Source organism: Limanda limanda, unplaced genomic scaffold (genome assembly GCF_963576545.1).
Source record: "Limanda limanda unplaced genomic scaffold, fLimLim1.1 SCAFFOLD_271, whole genome shotgun sequence".
NCBI classification, from domain to species: Eukaryota; Metazoa; Chordata; class Actinopteri; order Pleuronectiformes; family Pleuronectidae; genus Limanda; species Limanda limanda.
The window spans coordinates 39,812-59,478 of record NW_026870426.1 but is presented as its reverse complement, the minus strand read 5'-3'; the positions used below and the strand labels follow the sequence as shown (position 1 = coordinate 59,478).

The window sequence follows — 19,667 nt, the reverse complement described above, 5'->3', positions numbered from 1 at the left end:
AAGGATGGTACCGATCGATGCGCGTTACCCCATTTAGTGGGGGTAGAGCCTACTTGCAAGTCTCTCCGACCTTCACAAAAAAAGTTATTCAAGAATATCTCTTTCTCCTATGTGCTTTCATCCCTAACCCTAACCCTTCCGAAAGTCGGAGAAGCTCAAAGATGGTACTGATCGATGCGCGCAACCCCATTTAGTGGGGGTAGAGCCTACTTGCAAGTCTCTCCGACCTTCACAAAAAAAGTTATTCAGGAATATCTCCTCAGATTTGGGGGAATTTCGTCGGTCGACCTCTTCCGAAGGTCGTACAAGCTCGGGGATGGTACCAATCGATCCGCAGGACCCAAATTAGTCCAGATGCAACCACTTTCCAAGTCTCTCCGACCTTCACAAAAAAAGTTATTCAAGAATATCTCTTTCTCCTATGTGCTTTCATCCCTAACCCTAACCCTAACCCTTCCGAAAGTCGGAGAAGCTCAAGGATGGTACCGATCGATGCGCGCTACCCCATTTAGTGGGGGTAGAGCCTACTTGCAAGTCTCTCCGACCTTCACAAAAAAAGTTATTCAAGAATATCTCTTTCTCCTATGTGCTTTCATCCCTAACCCTAACCCTAACCCTTCCGAAAGTCGGAGAAGCTCAAAGATAGTACCGATCGATGCGCGCTACCCCATTTAGTGGGGGTAGAGCCTACTTGCAAGTCTCTCCGACCTTCACAAAAAAAGTTATTCAAGAATATCTCCTCAGATTTGGGGGAATTTCGTCGGTCGACCTCTTCCGAAGGTCGTACAAGCTCGGGGATGGTACCAATCGATCTGCAGGACCCAAATTAGTCCAGATGCAACCACTTTCCAAGTCTCTCCGACCTTCACAAAAAAAGTTATTCAAGAATATCTCTTTCTCCTATGTGCTTTCATCCCTAACCCTAACCCTAACCCTTCCGAAAGTCGGAGAAGCTCAAGGATGGTACCGATCGATGCGCGCTACCCCATTTAGTGGGGGTAGAGCCTACTTGCAAGTCTCTCCGACCTTCACAAAAAAAGTTATTCAAGAATATCTCTTTCTCCTATGTGCTTTCATCCCTAACCCTAACCCTAACCCTTCCGAAAGTCGGAGAAGCTCAAGGATAGTACCGATCGATGCGCGCTACCCCATTTAGTGGGGGTAGAGCCTACTTGCAAGTCTCTCCGACCTTCACAAAAAAAGTTATTCAAGAATATCTCCTCAGATTTGGGGGAATTTCGTCGGTCGACCTCTTCCGAAGGTCGTACAAGCTCGGGGATGGTACCAATCGATCTGCAGGACCCAAATTAGTCCAGATGCAACCACTTTCCAAGTCTCTCCGACCTTCACAAAAAAAGTTATTCAAGAATATCTCTTTCTCCTATGTGCTTTCATCCCTAACCCTAACCCTAACCCTTCCGAAAGTCGGAGAAGCTCAAGGATGGTACCGATCGATGCGCGCTACCCCATTTAGTGGGGGTAGAGCCTACTTGCAAGTCTCTCCGACCTTCACAAAAAAAGTTATTCAAGAATATCTCTTTCTCCTATGTGCTTTCATCCCTAACCCTAACCCTAACCCTTCCGAAAGTCGGAGAAGCTCAAGGATGGTACCGATCGATGCGCGCTACCCCATTTAGTGGGGGTAGAGCCTACTTGCAAGTCTCTCCGACCTTCACAAAAAAAGTTATTCAAGAATATCTCTTTCTCCTATGTGCTTTCATCCCTAACCCTAACCCTAACCCTTCCGAAAGTCGGAGAAGCTCAAGGATGGTACCGATCGATGCGCGTTACCCCATTTAGTGGGGGTAGAGCCTACTTGCAAGTCTCTCCGACCTTCACAAAAAAAGTTATTCAAGAATATCTCTTTCTCCTATGTGCTTTCATCCCTAACCCTAACCCTAACCCTTCCGAAAGTCGGAGAAGCTCAAGGATGGTACTGATCGATGCGCGCAACCCCATTTAGTGGGGGTAGAGCCTACTTGCAAGTCTCTCCGACCTTCACAAAAAAAGTTATTCAAGAATATCTCCTCAGATTTGGGGGAATTTCGTCGGTCGACCTCTTCCGAAGGTCGTACAAGCTCGGGGATGGTACCAATCGATCCGCAGGACCCAAATTAGTCCAGATGCAACCACTTTCCAAGTCTCTCCGACCTTCACAAAAAAAGTTATTCAAGAATATCTCTTTCTCCTATGTGCTTTCATCCCTAACCCTAACCCTAACCCTTCCGAAAGTCGGAGAAGCTCAAGGATGGTACCGATCGATGCGCGCTACCCCATTTAGTGGGGGTAGAGCCTACTTGCAAGTCTCTCCGACCTTCACAAAAAAAGTTATTCAAGAATATCTCCTCAGATTTGGGGGAATTTCGTCGGTCGACCTCTTCCGAAGGTCGTACAAGCTCGGGGATGGTACCAATCGATCCGCAGGACCCAAATTAGTCCAGATGCAACCACTTTCCAAGTCTCTCCGACCTTCACAAAAAAAGTTATTCAAGAATATCTCTTTCTCCTATGTGCTTTCATCCCTAACCCTAACCCTAACCCTTCCGAAAGTCGGAGAAGCTCAAGGATGGTACCGATCGATGCGCGCTACCCCATTTAGTGGGGGTAGAGCCTACTTGCAAGTCTCTCCGACCTTCACAAAAAAAGTTATTCAAGAATATCTCTTTCTCCTATGTGCTTTCATCCCTAACCCTAACCCTAACCCTTCCGAAAGTCGGAGAAGCTCAAGGATGGTACCGATCGATGCGCGCTACCCCATTTAGTGGGGGTAGAGCCTACTTGCAAGTCTCTCCGACCTTCACAAAAAAAGTTATTCAAGAATATCTCTTTCTCCTATGTGCTTTCATCCCTAACCCTAACCCTAACCCTTCCGAAAGTCGGAGAAGCTCAAGGATGGTACCGATCGATGCGCGCTACCCCATTTAGTGGGGGTAGAGCCTACTTGCAAGTCTCTCCGACCTTCACAAAAAAAGTTATTCAAGAATATCTCTTTCTCCTATGTGCTTTCATCCCTAACCCTAACCCTAACCCTTCCGAAAGTCGGAGAAGCTCAAGGATGGTACCGATCGATGCGCGCTACCCCATTTAGTGGGGGTAGAGCCTACTTGCAAGTCTCTCCGACCTTCACAAAAAAAGTTATTCAAGAATATCTCTTTCTCCTATGTGCTTTCATCCCTAACCCTAACCCTAACCCTTCCGAAAGTCGGAGAAGCTCAAGGATGGTACTGATCGATGCGCGCAACCCCATTTAGTGGGGGTAGAGCCTACTTGCAAGTCTCTCCGACCTTCACAAAAAAAGTTATTCAAGAATATCTCCTCAGATTTGGGGGAATTTCGTCGGTCGACCTCTTCCGAAGGTCGTACAAGCTCGGGGATGGTACCAATCGATCCGCAGGACCCAAATTAGTCCAGATGCAACCACTTTCCAAGTCTCTCCGACCTTCACAAAAAAAGTTATTCAAGAATATCTCTTTCTCCTATGTGCTTTCATCCCTAACCCTAACCCTAACCCTTCCGAAAGTCGGAGAAGCTCAAGGATGGTACCGATCGATGCGCGCTACCCCATTTAGTGGGGGTAGAGCCTACTTGCAAGTCTCTCCGACCTTCACAAAAAAGGTTATTCAAGAATATCTCCTCAGATTTGGGGGAATTTCGTCGGTCGACCTCTTCCGAAGGTCGTACAAGCTCGGGGATGGTACCAATCGATCCGCAGGACCCAAAATAGTCCAGATGCAACCACTTTCCAAGTCTCTCCGACCTTCACAAAAAAAGTTATTCAAGAATATCTCTTTCTCCTATGTGCTTTCATCCCTAACCCTAACCCTAACCCTTCCGAAAGTCGGAGAAGCTCAAGGATGGTACCGATCGATGCGCGCTACCCCATTTAGTGGGGGTAGAGCCTACTTGCAAGTCTCTCCGACCTTCACAAAAAAAGTTATTCAAGAATATCTCCTCAGATTTGGGGGAATTTCGTCGGTCGACCTCTTCCGAAGGTCGTACAAGCTCGGGGATGGTACCAATCGATCCGCAGGACCCAAATTAGTCCAGATGCAACCACTTTCCAAGTCTCTCCGACCTTCACAAAAAAAGTTATTCAAGAATATCTCTTTCTCCTATGTGCTTTCATCCCTAACCCTAACCCTAACCCTTCCGAAAGTCGGAGAAGCTCAAGGATGGTACCGATCGATGCGCGCTACCCCATTTAGTGGGGGTAGAGCCTACTTGCAAGTCTCTCCGACCTTCACAAAAAAAGTTATTCAAGAATATCTCTTTCTCCTATGTGCTTTCATCCCTAACCCTAACCCTAACCCTTCCGAAAGTCGGAGAAGCTCAAGGATGGTACCGATCGATGCGCGCTACCCCATTTAGTGGGGGTAGAGCCTACTTGCAAGTCTCTCCGACCTTCACAAAAAAAGTTATTCAAGAATATCTCTTTCTCCTATGTGCTTTCATCCCTAACCCTAACCCTAACCCTTCCGAAAGTCGGAGAAGCTCAAGGATGGTACCGATCGATGCGCGTTACCCCATTTAGTGGGGGTAGAGCCTACTTGCAAGTCTCTCCGACCTTCACAAAAAAAGTTATTCAAGAATATCTCTTTCTCCTATGTGCTTTCATCCCTAACCCTAACCCTAACCCTTCCAAAAGTCGGAGAAGCTCAAGGATGGTACTGATCGATGCGCGCAACCCCATTTAGTGGGGGTAGAGCCTACTTGCAAGTCTCTCCGACCTTCACAAAAAAAGTTATTCAAAAATATCTCCTCAGATTTGGGGGAATTTCGTCGGTCGACCTCTTCCGAAGGTCGTACAAGCTCGGGGATGGTACCAATCGATCCGCAGGACCCAAATTAGTCCAGATGCAACCACTTTCCAAGTCTCTCCGACCTTCACAAAAAAAGTTATTCAAGAATATCTCTTTCTCCTATGTGCTTTCATCCCTAACCCTAACCCTAACCCTTCCGAAAGTCGGAGAAGCTCAAGGATGGTACCGATCGATGCGCGCTACCCCATTTAGTGGGGGTAGAGCCTACTTGCAAGTCTCTCCGACCTTCACAAAAAAAGTTATTCAAGAATATCTCTTTCTCCTATGTGCTTTCATCCCTAACCCTAACCCTAACCCTTCCGAAAGTCGGAGAAGCTCAAGGATGGTACCGATCGATGCGCGCTACCCCATTTAGTGGGGGTAGAGCCTACTTGCAAGTCTCTCCGACCTTCACAAAAAAAGTTATTCAAGAATATCTCCTCAGATTTGGGGGAATTTCGTCGGTCGACCTCTTCCGAAGGTCGTACAAGCTCGGGGATGGTACCAATCGATCTGCAGGACCCAAATTAGTCCAGATGCAACCACTTTCCAAGTCTCTCCGACCTTCACAAAAAAAGTTATTCAAGAATATCTCTTTCTCCTATGTGCTTTCATCCCTAACCCTAACCCTAACCCTTCCGAAAGTCGGAGAAGCTCAAGGATGGTACCGATCGATGCGCGCTACCCCATTTAGTGGGGGTAGAGCCTACTTGCAAGTCTCTCCGACCTTCACAAAAAAAGTTATTCAAGAATATCTCTTTCTCCTATGTGCTTTCATCCCTAACCCTAACCCTAACCCTTCCGAAAGTCGGAGAAGCTCAAGGATGGTACCGATCGATGCGCGCTACCCAATTTAGTGGGGGTAGAGCCTACTTGCAAGTCTCTCCGACCTTCACAAAAAAAGTTATTCAAGAATATCTCTTTCTCCTATGTGCTTTCATCCCTAACCCTAACCCTAACCCTTCCGAAAGTCGGAGAAGCTCAAGGATGGTACTGATCGATGCGCGTTACCCCATTTAGTGGGGGTAGAGCCTACTTGCAAGTCTCTCCGACCTTCACAAAAAAAGTTATTCAAGAATATCTCTTTCTCCTATGTGCTTTCATCCCTAACCCTAACCCTAACCCTTCCGAAAGTCGGAGAAGCTCAAGGATGGTACTGATCGATGCGCGCAACCCCATTTAGTGGGGGTAGAGCCTACTTGCAAGTCTCTCCGACCTTCACAAAAAAAGTTATTCAAGAATATCTCCTCAGATTTGGGGGAATTTCGTCGGTCGACCTCTTCCGAAGGTCGTACAAGCTCGGGGATGGTACCAATCGATCCGCAGGACCCAAATTAGTCCAGATGCAACCACTTTCCAAGTCTCTCCGACCTTCACAAAAAAAGTTATTCAAGAATATCTCTTTCTCCTATGTGCTTTCATCCCTAACCCTAACCCTAACCCTTCCGAAAGTCGGAGAAGCTCAAGGATGGTACCGATCGATGCGCGCTACCCCATTTAGTGGGGGTAGAGCCTACTTGCAAGTCTCTCCGACCTTCACAAAAAAAGTTATTCAAGAATATCTCCTCAGATTTGGGGGAATTTCGTCGGTCGACCTCTTCCGAAGGTCGTACAAGCTCGCACTGCATGAAAAGAAGCGTTTGTGTCAATCTGTGTCGCAGAGAAGTGTTGGCACATCCTTCGGTTAACGACTTTCACACGTATCTGCAGGCAGCAAAGGAAACGCTCAGGGTTCCTGCAGTTGTCAAGCCTGTGAGCTGTTGAGATTTGACCCCCCCTGCTCCAACTCCTAGAGGACGCTTTCACATGCAAATGACAATGCTCTGAGCTTCACAAATGCAAATCAGTTTCCCTGAGAGCAGATAACACCAATGTGTTAGAGGCACCAACAAACTATCTGGCTGAGTAAACCAGGCTTAAAATAAATATTAAACCTGAAATTTTAAATTGTTCTTAAGTAAGTAAGTGTGCTATAATGAATTATATTGTATACCACGAACAAAGGTCAATGCAGTCAAAAGAAATGAAACAATGCACTTTATTTCAAATTTTTATTGTCATCCAAAACAATCCTAAATCTCAACAACTGTACAGAGTGGCATGATTACAGTCACTTTTTCAATTGTGCTGGTTAAATGCACAGAGGAAGTGTAAACCACACCTCTACCAGCAAATAAATGATGCTGGGTATGATCATCTGTGTCCTGTAAGCTCCAAACTTCTACTGGCTTTCCATAAAAATATCTGTCCTCCCAAAATACTGGCATCAAATTCACATGTCAATGGCAAACTAAGCTGTTCCATGAATTATAAATGGTACCTTTTCACCACTACTTTCAAAATTGCTATGAAACATTCATTGATTTAATGATTTATTTTTTCAGTGTAATATTTAATCCCCCATGGACTGCACAGTGACAAAACACAGCAGCCGGCTGTTTGGATACAACATACATCTCCACTCAGTTTGATTATTATTTTAAATATAAAGGAGACACAATATAGAGCTTAAATTCCTTCATAATTTGAACTTCAATTGTCTAATTGTTGTTATTAAACTTTCTCAGTATTCCATTAAAACAGTCAACACTTTTATCCAAAGCGACTTACAATAAGTGCATTCAACTATAAGGTTACGAACACAGAACAGCATGAGTGAATCATGTGTGTAAATTTACTAAACACCACAAAAAATAAACCTGGCCTCAGTCAAATACTTATCCCATGAAGTAACCGCTGCTCACGTCACCCGCTCGCGTCATCAGCTGATGGACTCGTCCAATCAGAGCCTCGTAAACGCCGTGCAGCAGCGTCGAGTGTCCCGCAGACAGGAAGCGGGTCGTGTTTAGCTTGTCCCGTACGAGTGACTCTGTCTTCGGGGTAAATAACTTGCTGAAGTCGACACGACGCTGTTCCCTGGAGGAGAAGATGAGTGCGTGTGGAGGCAGAGCCGCGGGCCCGGTGTGGACGAGTCGAGGCGGAGAAGACGGATGCACAGTCCCTGAGTTACGGTGAGCTAGAGACGCCATGCTAACCACTAAGCTAACTGGTACATCTGAAAGCATGTCCGCCACTCTTTGGGATAGCGAGAAAGTTGCTAAAATACGAATACAGCATCGAGTGCTGGAGCAGATCTAGTGCATGTGTAAATATGTATGAATTACTTAGATGTAACAGTTTGTTCTCGTTAAGTTTTTTCATCAACGTGACTTTTTTCTGTATGTTTTCACAGCCTCAGCCCCCCCCCCCCCACACACACACACACAAACAAAGAGGCGTTAGGCTGAGACGCTGAAAGTCCGGATTTAAAGTGCAGAAAATGAAGCCATTGAATGTAAGTAACTGTTTATGAATTGTTTTGGTGTTTTTTTGCTGTGGATCTTCCAACGGTGATGCAGCGCGGCTATTTCCGTTTATTAATAATAAAGTCATGTTACATGTGTTGTTTTCCAGCTGCCTGTCCATGACGTACAAAGACACACTATGAGCCAGTATGATCCGACCAGACCTTACATCAGCATTGAGGAGTTGTCGGAGAAGAAAGAGGGTAAGGTTATATTCATTAAATAATTTTCCAGTTACATGTAAAGGTGTATGTTGTCATTGAACTGTGCTAATTTTACTGAATGTGTTTACAGCTGATTGAAGCGGGACAGACGACATGGATCCATCCTTCCACAGCCAGGAGTGCACCGACCTGTGTCCCACACTTCATATAAGACTGGAAGCTACACTGGATCTCACAGCTACACACCACAGACGTCTACACACTGGAGAAGAGTCCCACAAAGAAGTCATGACCCAGAGGCTGCAGAGAAACATTTCAAGCCTCACCTGAGATTTTGTACAATATTTTTGCTGTATGTAAATAAAGCTTTCACTCCACATATACCTTGTTCACATTTGTTCCCTGTACAATATGTTCACCTATAGCATCAAGCATCACATGAATGTTTAGTTTTAATTAACTGCAGTGCTTTTGGTAAAGGCTTACTTATAAATAATAATAAATATTAATATATACATTTTTATTATAAATATTGTGTGGGAGGGGCTTACCCCACGTGCGGAATGCTGTGACCCCACGTGTGCACTGCAATGACCCATAAGGTGACCAATAGCAACACTTCTACCAGCCAATCACGAGTGACATTAGTTTCAAGGGTCTGTGGTTTCCTCCAATGGTGAGTAGAGAGAGGTTCTAGCCAGCGGCTGGACTCCGATTCATATGCTAATTAGATCACACGTCGCGATCGGTCCGCGCAGCGGCGCGAGCCCCCCCGCGGCTCTCTCCTTTGTTCTCCAAATCCCCCTTAAGGTCCGCAAACGCCGATAGACCCACCTTGTCTTCACTGGCGAACGCCGAGGTAACATCATGGAAACAGTTGGTTACAGCAGGGGATTAGGCCTGTCCGTAGAGGTTCACTGTGACAATAATACTGCTTTTCGTCTAGTGTCGGGGATGGTACCAATCGATCCGCAGGACCCAAATTAGTCCAGATGCAACCACTTTCCAAGTCTCTCCGACCTTCACAAAAAAAGTTATTCAAGAATATCTCTTTCTCCTATGTGCTTTCATCCCTAACCCTAACCCTAACCCTTCCGAAAGTCGGAGAAGCTCAAGGATGGTACCGATCGATGCGCGCTACCCCATTTAGTGGGGGTAGAGCCTACTTGCAAGTCTCTCCGACCTTCACAAAAAAAGTTATTCAAGAATATCTCTTTCTCCTATGTGCTTTCATCCCTAACCCTAACCCTAACCCTTCCGAAAGTCGGAGAAGCTCAAGGATGGTACCGATCGATGCGCGCTACCCCATTTAGTGGGGGTAGAGCCTACTTGCAAGTCTCTCCGACCTTCACAAAAAAAGTTATTCAAGAATATCTCTTTCTCCTATGTGCTTTCATCCCTAACCCTAACCCTAACCCTTCCGAAAGTCGGAGAAGCTCAAGGATGGTACCGATCGATGCGCGTTACCCCATTTAGTGGGGGTAGAGCCTACTTGCAAGTCTCTCCGACCTTCACAAAAAAAGTTATTCAAGAATATCTCTTTCTCCTATGTGCTTTCATCCCTAACCCTAACCCTAACCCTTCCGAAAGTCGGAGAAGCTCAAGGATGGTACTGATCGATGCGCGCAACCCCATTTAGTGGGGGTAGAGCCTACTTGCAAGTCTCTCCGACCTTCACAAAAAAAGTTATTCAAGAATATCTCCTCAGATTTGGGGGAATTTCGTCGGTCGACCTCTTCCGAAGGTCGTACAAGCTCGGGGATGGTACCAATCGATCCGCAGGACCCAAATTAGTCCAGATGCAACCACTTTCCAAGTCTCTCCGACCTTCACAAAAAAAGTTATTCAAGAATATCTCTTTCTCCTATGTGCTTTCATCCCTAACCCTAACCCTAACCCTTCCGAAAGTCGGAGAAGCTCAAGGATGGTACTGATCGATGCGCGCTACCCCATTTAGTGGGGGTAGAGCCTACTTGCAAGTCTCTCCGACCTTCACAAAAAAAGTTATTCAAGAATATCTCTTTCTCCTATGTGCTTTCATCCCTAACCCTAACCCTAACCCTTCCGAAAGTCGGAGAAGCTCAAGGATGGTACCGATCGATGCGCGCTACCCCATTTAGTGGGGGTAGAGCCTACTTGCAAGTCTCTCCGACCTTCACAAAAAAAGTTATTCAAGAATATCTCCTCAGATTTGGGGGAATTTCGTCGGTCGACCTCTTCCGAAGGTCGTACAAGCTCGGGGATGGTACCAATCGATCCGCAGGACCCAAATTAGTCCAGATGCAACCACTTTCCAAGTCTCTCCGACCTTCACAAAAAAAGTTATTCAAGAATATCTCTTTCTCCTATGTGCTTTCATCCCTAACCCTAACCCTAACCCTTCCGAAAGTCGGAGAAGCTCAAGGATGGTACCGATCGATGCGCGCTACCCCATTTAGTGGGGGTAGAGCCTACTTGCAAGTCTCTCCGACCTTCACAAAAAAAGTTATTCAAGAATATCTCTTTCTCCTATGTGCTTTCATCCCTAACCCTAACCCTAACACTTCCGAAAGTCGGAGAAGCTCAAAGATGGTACCGATCGATGCGCGCTACCCCATTTAGTGGGGGTAAAGCCTACTTGCAAGTCTCTCCGACCTTCACAAAAAAAGTTATTCAAGAATATCTCTTTCTCCTATGTGCTTTCATCCCTAACCCTAACCCTAACCCTTCCGAAAGTCGGAGAAGCTCAAGGATGGTACCGATCGATGCGCGTTACCCCATTTAGTGGGGGTAGAGCCTACTTGCAAGTCTCTCCGACCTTCACAAAAAAAGTTATTCAAGAATATCTCTTTCTCCTATGTGCTTTCATCCCTAACCCTAACCCTAACCCTTCCGAAAGTCGGAGAAGCTCAAGGATGGTACTGATCGATGCGCGCAACCCCATTTAGTGGGGGTAGAGCCTACTTGCAAGTCTCTCCGACCTTCACAAAAAAAGTTATTCAAGAATATCTCCTCAGATTTGGGGGAATTTCGTCGGTCGACCTCTTCCGAAGGTCGTACAAGCTCGGGGATGGTACCAATCGATCCGCAGGACCCAAATTAGTCCAGATGCAACCACTTTCCAAGTCTCTCCGACCTTCACAAAAAAAGTTATTCAAGAATATCTCTTTCTCCTATGTGCTTTCATCCCTAACCCTAACCCTAACCCTTCCGAAAGTCGGAGAAGCTCAAGGATGGTACCGATCGATGCGCGCTACCCCATTTAGTGGGGGTAGAGCCTACTTGCAAGTCTCTCCGACCTTCACAAAAAAAGTTATTCAAGAATATCTCCTCAGATTTGAGGGAATTTCGTCGGCCGACCTCTTCCGAAGGTCGTACAAGCTCGGGGATGGTACCAATCGATCTGCAGGACCCAAATTAGTCCAGATGCAACCACTTTCCAAGTCTCTCCGACCTTCACAAAAAAAGTTATCTAAGAATATCTCTTTCTCCTATGTGCTTTCATCCCTAACCCTAACCCTAACCCTTCCGAAAGTCGGAGAAGCTCAAGGATGGTACCGATCGATGCGCGCTACCCCATTTAGTGGGGGTAGAGCCTACTTGCAAGTCTCTCCGACCTTCACAAAAAAAGTTATTCAAGAATATCTCTTTCTCCTATGTGCTTTCATCCCTAACCCTAACCCTAACCCTTCCGAAAGTCGGAGAAGCTCAAGGATGGTACCGATCGATGCGCGCAACCCCATTTAGTGGGGGTAGAGCCTACTTGCAAGTCTCTCCGACCTTCACAAAAAAAGTTATTCAAGAATATCTCCTCAGATTTGGGGGAATTTCGTCGGTCGACCTCTTCCGAAGGTCGTACAAGCTCGGGGATGGTACCAATCGATCCGCAGGACCCAAAATAGTCCAGATGCAACCACTTTCCAAGTCTCTCCGACCTTCACAAAAAAAGTTATTCAAGAATATCTCTTTCTCCTATGTGCTTTCATCCCTAACCCTAACCCTAACCCTTCCGAAAGTCGGAGAAGCTCAAGGATGGTACCGATCGATGCGCGCTACCCCATTTAGTGGGGGTAGAGCCTACTTGCAAGTCTCTCCGACCTTCACAAAAAAAGTTATTCAAGAATATCTCCTCAGATTTGGGGGAATTTCGTCGGTCGACCTCTTCCGAAGGTCGTACAAGCTCGGGGATAGTACCAATCGATCCGCAGGACCCAAATTAGTCCAGATGCAACCACTTTCCAAGTCTCTCCGACCTTCACAAAAAAAGTTATTCAAGAATATCTCTTTCTCCTATGTGCTTTCATCCCTAACCCTAACCCTAACCCTTCCGAAAGTCGGAGAAGCTCAAGGATGGTACCGATCGATGCGCGCTACCCCATTTAGTGGGGGTAGAGCCTACTTGCAAGTCTCTCCGACCTTCACAAAAAAAGTTATTCAAGAATATCTCCTCAGATTTGAGGGAATTTCGTCGGCCGACCTCTTCCGAAGGTCGTACAAGCTCGGGGATGGTACCAATCGATCTGCAGGACCCAAATTAGTCCAGATGCAACCACTTTCCAAGTCTCTCCGACCTTCACAAAAAAAGTTATTCAAGAATATCTCTTTCTCCTATGTGCTTTCATCCCTAACCCTAACCCTAACCCTTCCGAAAGTCGGAGAAGCTCAAGGATGGTACCGATCGATGCGCGCTACCCCATTTAGTGGGGGTAGAGCCTACTTGCAAGTCTCTCCGACCTTCACAAAAAAAGTTATTCAAGAATATCTCTTTCTCCTATGTGCTTTCATCCCTAACCCTAACCCTAACCCTTCCGAAAGTCGGAGAAGCTCAAGGATGGTACCGATCGATGCGCGCAACCCCATTTAGTGGGGGTAGAGCCTACTTGCAAGTCTCTCCGACCTTCACAAAAAAAGTTATTCAAGAATATCTCCTCAGATTTGGGGGAATTTCGTCGGTCGACCTCTTCCGAAGGTCGTACAAGCTCGGGGATGGTACCAATCGATCCGCAGGACCCAAAATAGTCCAGATGCAACCACTTTCCAAGTCTCTCCGACCTTCACAAAAAAAGTTATTCAAGAATATCTCTTTCTCCTATGTGCTTTCATCCCTAACCCTAACCCTAACCCTTCCGAAAGTCGGAGAAGCTCAAGGATGGTACCGATCGATGCGCGCTACCCCATTTAGTGGGGGTAGAGCCTACTTGCAAGTCTCTCCGACCTTCACAAAAAAAGTTATTCAAGAATATCTCCTCAGATTTGGGGGAATTTCGTCGGTCGACCTCTTCCGAAGGTCGTACAAGCTCGGGGATAGTACCAATCGATCCGCAGGACCCAAATTAGTCCAGATGCAACCACTTTCCAAGTCTCTCCGACCTTCACAAAAAAAGTTATTCAAGAATATCTCTTTCTCCTATGTGCTTTCATCCCTAACCCTAACCCTAACCCTTCCGAAAGTCGGAGAAGCTCAAGGATGGTACCGATCGATGCGCGCTACCCCATTTAGTGGGGGTAGAGCCTACTTGCAAGTCTCTCCGACCTTCACAAAAAAAGTTATTCAAGAATATCTCTTTCTCCTATGTGCTTTCATCCCTAACCCTAACCCTAACCCTTCCGAAAGTCGGAGAAGCTCAAGGATGGTACCGATCGATGCGCGCTACCCCATTTAGTGGGGGTAGAGCCTACTTGCAAGTCTCTCCGACCTTCACAAAAAAAGTTATTCAAGAATATCTCTTTCTCCTATGTGCTTTCATCCCTAACCCTAACCCTTCCGAAAGTCGGAGAAGCTCAAGGATGGTACCGATCGATGCGCGTTACCCCATTTAGTGGGGGTAGAGCCTACTTGCAAGTCTCTCCGACCTTCACAAAAAAAGTTATTCAAGAATATCTCTTTCTCCTATGTGCTTTCATCCCTAACCCTAACCCTAACCCTTCCGAAAGTCGGAGAAGCTCAAGGATGGTACTGATCGATGCGCGCAACCCCATTTAGTGGGGGTAGAGCCTACTTGCAAGTCTCTCCGACCTTCACAAAAAAAGTTATTCAAGAATATCTCCTCAGATTTGGGGGAATTTCGTCGGTCGACCTCTTCCGAAGGTCGTACAAGCTCGGGGATGGTACCAATCGATCCGCAGGACCCAAATTAGTCCAGATGCAACCACTTTCCAAGTCTCTCCGACCTTCACAAAAAAAGTTATTCAAGAATATCTCTTTCTCCTATGTGCTTTCATCCCTAACCCTAACCCTAACCCTTCCGAAAGTCGGAGAAGCTCAAGGATGGTACCGATCGATGCGCGTTACCCCATTTAGTGGGGGTAGAGCCTACTTGCAAGTCTCTCCGACCTTCACAAAAAAAGTTATTCAAGAATATCTCTTTCTCCTATGTGCTTTCATCCCTAACCCTAACCCTAACCCTTCCGAAAGTCGGAGAAGCTCAAGGATGGTACTGATCGATGCGCGCAACCCCATTTAGTGGGGGTAGAGCCTACTTGCAAGTCTCTCCGACCTTCACAAAAAAAGTTATTCAAGAATATCTCCTCAGATTTGGGGGAATTTCGTCGGTCGACCTCTTCCGAAGGTCGTACAAGCTCGGGGATGGTACCAATCGATCCGCAGGACCCAAATTAGTCCAGATGCAACCACTTTCCAAGTCTCTCCGACCTTCACAAAAAAAGTTATTCAAGAATATCTCTTTCTCCTATGTGCTTTCATCCCTAACCCTAACCCTAACCCTTCCGAAAGTCGGAGAAGCTCAAGGATGGTACTGATCGATGCGCGCTACCCCATTTAGTGGGGGTAGAGCCTACTTGCAAGTCTCTCCGACCTTCACAAAAAAAGTTATTCAAGAATATCTCTTTCTCCTATGTGCTTTCATCCCTAACCCTAACCCTAACCCTTCCGAAAGTCGGAGAAGCTCAAGGATGGTACCGATCGATGTGCGCTACCCCATTTAGTGGGGGTAGAGCCTACTTGCAAGTCTCTCCGACCTTCACAAAAAAAGTTATTCAAGAATATCTCCTCAGATTTGGGGGAATTTCGTCGGTCGACCTCTTCCGAAGGTCGTACAAGCTCGGGGATGGTACCAATCGATCCGCAGGACCCAAATTAGTCCAGATGCAACCACTTTCCAAGTCTCTCCGACCTTCACAAAAAAAGTTATTCAAGAATATCTCTTTCTCCTATGTGCTTTCATCCCTAACCCTAACCCTAACCCTTCCGAAAGTCGGAGAAGCTCAAGGATGGTACCGATCGATGCGCGCTACCCCATTTAGTGGGGGTAGAGCCTACTTGCAAGTCTCTCCGACCTTCACAAAAAAAGTTATTCAAGAATATCTCTTTCTCCTATGTGCTTTCATCCCTAACCCTAACCCTAACCCTTCCGAAAGTCGGAGAAGCTCAAGGATGGTACCGATCGATGCGCGCTACCCCATTTAGTGGGGGTAGAGCCTACTTGCAAGTCTCTCCGACCTTCACAAAAAAAGTTATTCAAGAATATCTCTTTCTCCTATGTGCTTTCATCCCTAACCCTAACCCTAACCCTTCCGAAAGTCGGAGAAGCTCAAGGATGGTACCGATCGATGCGCGTTACCCCATTTAGTGGGGGTAGAGCCTACTTGCAAGTCTCTCCGACCTTCACAAAAAAAGTTATTCAAGAATATCTCTTTCTCCTATGTGCTTTCAGCCCTAACCCTAACCCTAACCCTTCCGAAAGTCGGAGAAGCTCAAGGATGGTACTGATCGATGCGCGCAACCCCATTTAGTGGGGGTAGAGCCTACTTGCAAGTCTCTCCGACCTTCACAAAAAAAGTTATTCAAGAATATCTCCTCAGATTTGGGGGAATTTCGTCGGTCGACCTCTTCCGAAGGTCGTACAAGCTCGGGGATGGTACCAATCGATCCGCAGGACCCAAATTAGTCCAGATGCAACCACTTTCCAAGTCTCTCCGACCTTCACAAAAAAAGTTATTCAAGAATATCTCTTTCTCCTATGTGCTTTCATCCCTAACCCTAACCCTAACCCTTCCGAAAGTCGGAGAAGCTCAAGGATGGTACCGATCGATGCGCGCTACCCCATTTAGTGGGGGTAGAGCCTACTTGCAAGTCTCTCCGACCTTCACAAAAAAAGTTATTCAAGAATATCTCCTCAGATTTGGGGGAATTTCGTCGGTCGACCTCTTCCGAAGGTCGTACAAGCTCGGGGATGGTACCAATCGATCCGCAGGACCCAAATTAGTCCAGATGCAACCACTTTCCAAGTCTCTCCGACCTTCACAAAAAAAGTTATTCAAGAATATCTCTTTCTCCTATGTGCTTTCATCCCTAACCCTAACCCTAACCCTTCCGAAAGTCGGAGAAGCTCAAGGATGGTACCGATCGATGCGCGCTACCCCATTTAGTGGGGGTAGAGCCTACTTGCAAGTCTCTCCGACCTTCACAAAAAAAGTTATTCAAGAATATCTCTTTCTCCTATGTGCTTTCATCCCTAACCCTAACCCTAACCCTTCCGAAAGTCGGAGAAGCTCAAGGATGGTACCGATCGATGCGCGCAACCCCATTTAGTGGGGGTAGAGCCTACTTGCAAGTCTCTCCGACCTTCACAAAAAAAGTTATTCAAGAATATCTCCTCAGATTTGGGGGAATTTCGTCGGTCGACCTCTTCCGAAGGTCGTACAAGCTCGGGGATGGTACCAATCGATCTGCAGGACCCAAAATAGTCCAGATGCAACCACTTTCCAAGTCTCTCCGACCTTCACAAAAAAAGTTATTCAAGAATATCTCTTTCTCCTATGTGCTTTCAGCCCTAACCCTAACCCTAACCCTAACCCTTCCGAAAGTCGGAGAAGCTCAAGGATGGTACCGATCGATGCGCGCTACCCCATTTAGTGGGGGTAGAGCCTACTTGCAAGTCTCTCCGACCTTCACAAAAAAAGTTATTCAAGAATATCTCCTCAGATTTGGGGGAATTTCGTCGGTCGACCTCTTCCGAAGGTCGTACAAGCTCGGGGATGGTACCAATCGATCCGCAGGACCCAAATTAGTCCAGATGCAACCACTTTCCAAGTCTCTCCGACCTTCACAAAAAAAGTTATTCAAGAATATCTCTTTCTCCTATGTGCTTTCATCCCTAACCCTAACCCTAACCCTTCCGAAAGTCGGAGAAGCTCAAGGATGGTACCGATCGATGCGCGCTACCCCATTTAGTGGGGGTAGAGCCTACTTGCAAGTCTCTCCGACCTTCACAAAAAAAGTTATTCAAGAATATCTCTTTCTCCTATGTGCTTTCATCCCTAACCCTAACCCTAACCCTTCCGAAAGTCGGAGAAGCTCAAAGATGGTACCGATCGATGCGCGCTACCCCATTTAGTGGGGGTAGAGCCTACTTGCAAGTCTCTCCGACCTTCACAAAAAAAGTTATTCAAGAATATCTCTTTCTCCTATGTGCTTTCATCCCTAACCCTAACCCTAACCCTTCCGAAAGTCGGAGAAGCTCAAGGATGGTACCGATCGATGCGCGTTACCCCATTTAGTGGGGGTAGAGCCTACTTGCAAGTCTCTCCGACCTTCACAAAAAAAGTTATTCAAGAATATCTCTTTCTCCTATGTGCTTTCATCCCTAACCCTAACCCTAACCCTTCCGAAAGTCGGAGAAGCTCAAGGATGGTACTGATCGATGCGCGCAACCCCATTTAGTGGGGGTAGAGCCTACTTGCAAGTCTCTCCGACCTTCACAAAAAAAGTTATTCAAGAATATCTCCTCAGATTTGGGGGAATTTCGTCGGTCGACCTCTTCCGAAGGTCGTACAAGCTCGGGGATGGTACCAATCGATCCGCAGGACCCAAATTAGTCCAGATGCAACCACTTTCCAAGTCTCTCCGACCTTCACAAAAAAAGTTATTCAAGAATATCTCTTTCTCCTATGTGCTTTCATCCCTAACCCTAACCCTTCCGAAAGTCGGAGAAGCTCAAGGATGGTACCGATCGATGCGCGCTACCCCATTTAGTGGGGGTAGAGCCTACTTGCAAGTCTCTCCGACCTTCACAAAAAAAGTTATTCAAGAATATCTCCTCAGATTTGGGGGAATTTCGTCGGTCGACCTCTTCCGAAGGTCGTACAAGCTCGGGGATGGTACCAATCGATCTGCAGGACCCAAATTAGTCCAGATGCAACCACTTTCCAAGTCTCTCCGACCTTCACAAAAAAAGTTATTCAAGAATATCTCTTTCTCCTATGTGCTTTCATCCCTAACCCTAACCCTAACCCTTCCGAAAGTCGGAGAAGCTCAAGGATGGTACCGATCGATGCGCGCTACCCCATTTAGTGGGGGTAGAGCCTACTTGCAAGTCTCTCCGACCTTCACAAAAAAAGTTATTCAAGAATATCTCTTTCTCCTATGTGCTTTCATCCCTAACCCTAACCCTAACCCTTCCGAAAGTCGGAGAAGCTCAAGGATGGTACCGATCGATGCGCGCTACCCCATTTAGTGGGGGTAGAGCCTACTTGCAAGTCTCTCCGACCTTCACAAAAAAAGTTATTCAAGAATATCTCTTTCTCCTATGTGCTTTCATCCCTAACCCTAACCCTAACCCTTCCGAAAGTCGGAGAAGCTCAAGGATGGTACCGATCGATGCGCGTTACCCCATTTAGTGGGGGTAGAGCCTACTTGCAAGTCTCTCCGACCTTCACAAAAAAAGTTATTCAAGAATATCTCTTTCTCCTATGTGCTTTCATCCCTAACCCTAACCCTTCCAGAAGTCGGAGAAGCTCAAGGATGGTACTGATCGATGCGCGCAACCCCATTTAGTGGGGGTAGAGCCTACTTGCAAGTCTCTCCGACCTTCACAAAAAAAGTTATTCAAGAATATCTCCTCAGATTTGGGGGAATTTCGTCGGTCGACCTCTTCCGAAGGTCGTACAAGCTCGGGGATGGTACCAATCGATCTGCAGGACCCAAATTAGTCCAGATGCAACCACTTTCCAAGTCTCTCCGACCTTCACAAAAAAAGTTATTCAAGAATATCTCTTTCTCCTATGTGCTTTCATCCCTAACCCTAACCCTAACCCTTCCGAAAGTCGGAGAAGCTCAAAGATGGTACCGATCGATGCGCGCTACCCCATTTAGTGGGGGTAGAGCCTACTTGCAAGTCTCTCCGACCTTCACAAAAAAAGTTATTCAAGAATATCTCTTTCTCCTATGTGCTTTCATCCCTAACCCTAACCCTAACCCTTCCGAAAGTCGGAGAAGCTCAAGGATGGTACCGATCGATGCGCGCTACCCCATTTAGTGGGGGTAGAGCCTACTTGCAAGTCTCTCCGACCTTCACAAAAAAAGTTATTCAAGAATATCTCCTCAGATTTGGGGGAATTTCGTCGGTCGACCTCTTCCGAAG

At 46.5% G+C, this 19,667-nt stretch overlaps 1 long non-coding RNA gene across 1 annotated transcript; it reads left to right on the top strand.

Annotated features, from left to right (window-relative positions):
- The first annotated feature begins 8,038 nt into the window (after positions 1-8,038).
- Positions 8,039-8,688, top strand: LOC132997067 (uncharacterized). The gene is made up of 3 exons (XR_009677158.1): positions 8,039-8,133; positions 8,253-8,346; positions 8,438-8,688. It is a non-coding gene; the product is annotated as an uncharacterized LOC132997067 (long non-coding RNA).
- Positions 8,689-19,667: the final 10,979 nt, after the last annotated feature.